Source organism: Erpetoichthys calabaricus, chromosome 1 (genome assembly GCF_900747795.2).
Source record: "Erpetoichthys calabaricus chromosome 1, fErpCal1.3, whole genome shotgun sequence".
In the NCBI taxonomy this organism is placed as follows: Eukaryota; Metazoa; Chordata; class Cladistia; order Polypteriformes; family Polypteridae; genus Erpetoichthys; species Erpetoichthys calabaricus.
The window spans coordinates 109,297,331-109,304,072 of NC_041394.2; positions in this window are offsets into that span (position 1 = coordinate 109,297,331).

A 6,742-nucleotide genomic window follows, 5' to 3' on the forward strand; every position below is an offset into this window, starting at 1 on the left:
AACATAACTCTGGTGGACTGTTTTGGAACAAGTCTTACAATAACAATACATACAGTATGTATATATAATGGCTGAACAATTTGTGCTTCTTTTGAAATTGGTTGAATGTGATTTTTGTATGCATTCTTTTTGACAGACTGTATAGTGACACAAACTACATAGCTATCTTGCATAATTTTGTATTATATAGTTTTCAATTAGTAATAGTGCATGTATCTGCTCCTGAGAAGCTTTAGGTTAACAGACTACCTCAGCACATCAGTTTCAAGATACATATTGCACAGATACAATCTTAGACCACAGCCATTCCTAATATGGTTTTACTAGACAGGATATCTGCACACTGAAATTGGGGTTAAATAAATTAGGATTAATCCACACTACTGAGCCTTCTCCAGGAACTCCTACAAAACACAAATAAAAACAAAATAATTTTAAAAATTCTAGTAAGCACTGCTGGTGCCAATGCATAATATAGATTTTAAACAGCAACAGGAGAACTTAGAAGAGAAAGAATGTGGAGCTATGAATCATAACAGGCTCTAAGAATCTAGAGACGGAGTTATTACAGTAGAGTAGGCAAGGGCTTGCTTCACTCAACCTATATATGCATGCACAAATAAACACGATGCTAAAAAATAAATAAAAAAAACTCTACATTAAAATAAACAAAGTTGACAAAAGTATCAAATAATCAATGTATAAAGAGTCAACATGTAGAATATAAAAAGCAGTAAAACATATGGTAGGGTTAAAGCCACCAAGGCAAAACAGCAGGAAAAACACATAAATGTATGGTTAAAATACAGAAAGACATCAAAAAATGTGGACTATTATCAGTTGACAATCACCTGCTTCTTATCACGCTGTGGAGTGAACACATAATCAAGCATGGGCCAATGTTTACCATGGGGGTGACTCCATGTTGTTTTAAAATGGGTTGGGAATCGAAACTGGGCATTAGTGATGAACAAATATTTTTCTGCACATAGGCCAAGAAAATGTAGTCCATTTGTGTCACAGTTTCCAACTCCTTGCTTTCCCATAGTAAAATGTCTTTTCCAAGTCTTACTGGGACTGAAGAGGTAACCTTGCTGAGCTGCTGTTCAAACTGGTCTTTCATCGACTAGTCAGCATGCATGGTAGGGGCATATGTAGAAATATGGGTGAAAAAATTATCTTCTGTAATTGGTATTTAGTCTCAACAACATTCGTCTCTCATTTACAGACGTTCTTTTCACCATCTATGTTTTCACAGTGAACCTGACTCAATGAATACGCCTTTCTCTATCACCTCTTCCTTTCAAAAGACAGAATATCCAGTAGCGCTTTCTTCCAATTTTCCATCTCCAGATAGTTTAGTCTTGCTCAGAGCTGCAACCTCCACCTTTCTTCTTTGAAGTTCTTGTGTCACCAAAGCGGTTTGTCTCCCTGGTCGATGGTCATTATTATTGCCATTTAGGTCAAACAGGGTCTGACATTCCAAGTTCCAATTATGTTTTTTCTGGGCTTTATAGTAATATTTCTAATTCGACTGCATTTTGTGGTGCCTTATTGCGAGCAGTTTCCCAGTCATGAGAGATTGTGATTTCTGATGTTTAGCCCACATTTTCTAGGGTCACCCCTCAATTTGGGTGGGCAGTGGTGATACTAAAGAGGCCTACCCAGTCACAGATGTAGGGCCAGATCTCTGAGTAGTCACAGGGTCTCAGGAATGCATCCATAACACATCTGCCACCAGCGTGCAGGACTGGACTAGAAGCTTCCAGTTTCTACCAGAACCTGCTCATATCATCCATATCTCACCACCATGAGACTTCTTAATATGTTGGGAAGTAGAGCCTTCAGCTGTGTCTTGTATAATATGTGACATACAGGATCTGACATTAAAACTGCAAAGAACTGCCACAAACTCACATTAATGGAGTCATGCTTTATAGCCAGTCCATCCAGGATTGTCCTGATTGTCCTCATCCATCTGTGCAGCCATTGGGAATCTGTATATTAGATCCTCCTTTCTCTGCTTTTCAGTTGGGGATTGGAGAAGGTTTTTGTTTGCCATAATCCTGACAAGGGTTACTGAGGGGTTTCTGGCATTTGCCAAATGTATTCACCCAAACTTTGGTGGTTGGGATCTGAAGATACAGTCACAAAGTTAAAGACAGGCCTTCATTCCATGATGCAAAGTACAAGGCCCACTTAGGAGCAACCTTATGTTCCATTTCCCCTTACTATACTCTTTCAAGTATGTCCATCACTGCTGAACACAGAAGTCCCCCAGTATGACTATAAAGTGAAAAGGGGTGTTATGCTGATCAAACGACCATGTGTCATAGCCAGGTGGCACCTTCTAAGTTCATTGTTTTTGAATTATCAAATAGTGTCTTACTGCTGCATTTATTTTGTCTGTAATACAGACATTATCTATCAAAAGGAAACCGAGGGGAATGATGAGGTTTTAGAAACTCTCATTAGGATGAAAAATTAATTGTTATTTATCTGATCCCAAATCAATGATCTATTGGTCAAGGACAGCCACCCTAATGACAAGGTCTCTAGCACTATAGCTAAAAGATCTCTGGAGTACATAAGCCCTACAACCACCACCATATAAAGGTGTTAATTCCATCTGAAATTTAAAAATGCTTAATTTTCTATTCAAAAATTAAACAATTATGTATTCATTTTTCATGCAGTGGGAATAATATATGCAGTGAATACATAAGAACTAAATTACTGCAAGTAGGGACTGAACAGGAAAAAAGTAACTGAGCTCATCTGCAAATCTTAAAATGTATTATTGGTGCATCAAATCTGTTATATAAACCATACAAGTAAAACATTAAATGAATTTCCAAGATATAGCAGTATAAGTGCACTATAAAAACAGCTGTTGCAAGAGGTAATAAAAACTCCTCATAGTCATTCAATAAGTTGCAATTTTGAAAAAAGAAAGGCAATTCATTTCAAACATAAATATGAATAATCCATACAAAAACAATATTGATCTGAAATTTTGAAAGATGTCTAAAACTGTCTTCCATCACAAACTGCAGTAATGTGCAAATAAATCCAAGTATGGTACTTAAATGTGGAAGGTTGTCATCATGGAGAAACAACTTGTCCTCCAAGTCTGACCTGCCTGCTCCCATGATCCCATTAAGATAAATCATGAATTTCAATTGCTTTACATGCGTAGGCACATGCATTTTTGAAGGTTACTGAAAAACATTGCAAGACACCTTGAATATTTATTTCATCAATGTGAAAAATAGAACTTCGAAAAACAAGCATGGCAAATTTTGCTTGCTATTAAAAATGTTTATGATAAAGTACAGGCAAGTAAAATGTATGTCCATATTCAACTTGTCAATCTTCAACAAGGACAGTGTGTAGTAAAACAATATTAATTTTAATTAGCAAAAGTGCTCGAAAGTCCTTGAGATCAGGTGCCATTTTGATGTAAATATTTTTAAAGTATTATACAGTATGTTCTCATTGAAAACTACAGAATGCTACTGAAGTTTGCTCAGTGCTTTTCTCTGTGTCTTCCTGAAAGGACACGCTTTAAATGTTTTAACAAACCTATTGCACATTGTTGTAACAATTATGCAATAATTTACCTCCTATGATACACTACGGAATGATTCTCCTGTAAATTTAAAATTAGATGCATGTTACCGAAATAAAACTATATTTAAGGAAAAACACATCAGCACGGTCAAAAAGTGCTACCTGCCAACAAAATAATTACATACTCCAGTATTATGTTAGGATGTTGTTGTAAAAATGGCGTCACATTTATTTATGTCTGCTGTCTCTGCAAATGTAGGGATCGGATGTAGACTGCACTCCACTGTAAGTATAAACAGATAAACAGTCAGGTTTAAAAGGTATAATTATATTATTAGTTGTCAGTGTATAGTGTGAAAGACACCCAGAACACAGACAGAAACGGACTCAGAATGTCCTAAATCACATGCTTTCATTTTGTTCCTTCTTCCTCTACACAGCACAATGCACAGTCCTTAACAGCACACATAGTGCACAAACCAACAAGAATAACGCTCACAGATACCTAGTCCTTTACTTTCTTTCTCTTTTTACTTCTGCCGCCTCCACTCCTCTCTCGCAAGCTCTGTCCTCTGCCACCCGACTCCAGCTCCCTGAGTGGAGTGAGGCGGCCCCTTTTATAATGCACCCGGATGTGCTCCCTGATGACCTTCCTGCAGCACTTCCTGGTGTGGTGAAAGTGCTGCAGTCCAGGGCTCTGGAACCATCCAGGTGCCTCCTGGCAGTGGCCATGGGTCCCCACAGGGTTAAGCTACCCAGCTCCGTGGTTCCCATGCAATCCCGGAGGGCTGCCATCTTGCGTCCCGGGGTGGGAATTACCCCTCTCCCGGTCCCCTGATTCTCCAGGTCTCCCAGTGGGGCAAGGTCCCTGGCTGTCTATCACAATAGGTAACCTTAATCTCTCCTACTGGAGTATCCAGATCTCTTGTGTAAAGCTATTGTTGATTTTCTCCCCAAATTCAAAGTTCCTCTCTTAAGAGAGGACTGTTTCTTATAGATCTCTGAATAGGAGATGACAGGTATCCTTCTTGATGTTAATGAATATAATTATTCTTTCTAAGATTCTGGTTAACCATCTGGGATGTGTCCTGTTAGGCAAGTCTTTGTCTTATTCCTGAGGAAATTCAAGAAGAGGTTTTGAAGCATATACAAACTCTTAAGTCCCTTGCTGACAGCATTTCCTGTACTTCCTCACAGCAACATGGGAATCAGCTCTGAAAACTATGCAATTTAAAAAAATTGAACATAGCAACATAAGAAATTTGACAAATGAGAGGACACCATTCAGTCCATCAAGCCTGTTTGTTTAGCAAATAGCTACGTTGTCCCAATATCTCATCCAGATTCTTCTTAAAGGTTGTCAAGGTTTTATTTTAACTATATGTCTCTGTAGTTTGTCCCAGAGTCCCACAACTCTTTGTGTCCTGGCATTCGGTTTTAAATGCATTTCCCCATAATTTCCACTGATGTCCTTGAGTACATGCTTCACCCTTAAGCCAAAAGAATGATGCTAGATCTACTTTACCAATGAAGTTCTTATGTTTGTTTCAGTATTTGTTGCTATGTAATGTGCTTTGATACTGTTTTAATGCAAGCTGGATCAGTAATTTTGGCCAAAAATGAATTAACACTTGCACATCATATATACATCTCCTATGATGAATGAAAACTTTGGACGGCGTTTTCCCTTGCCCGGACGCGGGTCACCGGGGCCCCACTCTGGAGCCAGGCCTGGAGGTGGGGCTCGATGGCGAGCGCCTGGTGGCCGGGCCTGCACCCATGGGGCTCAGCCGGGCACGGCCCGAAGAGGCAACGTGAGTCCCCCTTCCCATGGGCTCACCACCTATGGGAGGGGCCAAGGAGGTCGGGTGCAGTGTGAGTTGGGTGGTGGCCGAATGCGGGGACCTTGGCGGTCCGATCCTCGGCTACAGAAGCTGGCTCTTGGGACGTGGAATGTCACCTCTCTGAAGGGGAAGGAGCCTGAGCTTGTACGTGAGGTTGAGAGGTTCTGGCCAGATATAGTCGGACTCACCTCGACGCACAGCTTGGACTCTGGAACCAATCTTCTTGAGAGGGGCTGGACTCTCTACAACTCTGGAGTTGCCCCCGGTGAGAGGCGCTGAGCGGGTGTGGGTATACTTATTGTGCCCCGACTTGGAGCCTTTTCATTGGGGTTTACCCCGATGGACAAGTGGGTAGCCTCCCTCCGCCTTCGGGTGGGGGGACGGGTCCTAACTGTTGTTTGTGCGTATGCACCGAACAGCAGTTCAGAGTTCCCACCCTTTTTGGAGTCCCTGGAGGGGGTGCTAGAGGGCATACCTTCTGGGGACTCCCTTGTTCTGCTGGGAGACTTCAATGCTCACGTGGGCAATTACGGTGAGACCTGGAAGGGCGTGATTGGGAGGAATGGCCCCCCGATCTGAACCCGAGCGGTGTTTTGTTATTGGACTTCTGTGCTCGTCACGTAATTGTCCATAACGAACACCATATTCAAGCATAGGGGTGGTCATATGTGCTCTTGGCACCAGGACACCCTAGGCCTCAGTTCGATGATCGACTTTGTGGTCGTGTCGTCGGACTTGCGGCCACATTTCTTGGACACTCGGGTGAAGAGGGGGGCGGAGCTGTCAACTGATCACCACCTGGTGGTGAGTTGACTTCGAAGGTGGGGGAGGATGCCGGTCAGGCCTGGTAGGCCCAAACGTGTTGTGAGGGTCTGCTGGGAACGTCTGGCAGAGCCCCCTGTCAGAAGCAGCTTCAACTCCCACCTCCGGCAGAACTTCGACCACATCCTGAGGGAGGTGGGGGACATTGAGTCCGAATGGGCCATGATCCGTGCCTCTATAGTTGAGGCAGCTGACCGGAGCTGTGGCCATAAGGTGGTCGGTGCCTGTCGTGGCGGCAATCCCCGAACCCGTTGGTGGACACCGGCGGTGAGGGATGCTGTCAAGCTGAAGAAGGAGTCCTACAGGACCCTTTTTTCCTGTGGGACTCTGGAGGCAGCTGATAGGTACCAGCAGGCCAAGCAGAATGCGGCTTTGGTGGTTGCTGAGGCAAAAACTCGGGTATGGGAGGAGTTTGGGGAGGCCATGGAAAACGACTTTCGGATGGCTTCGAGGAAATTCTGGTCCACCATCCGGCGTCTCAGGAAGGGGAAGCAGTGCAGTGT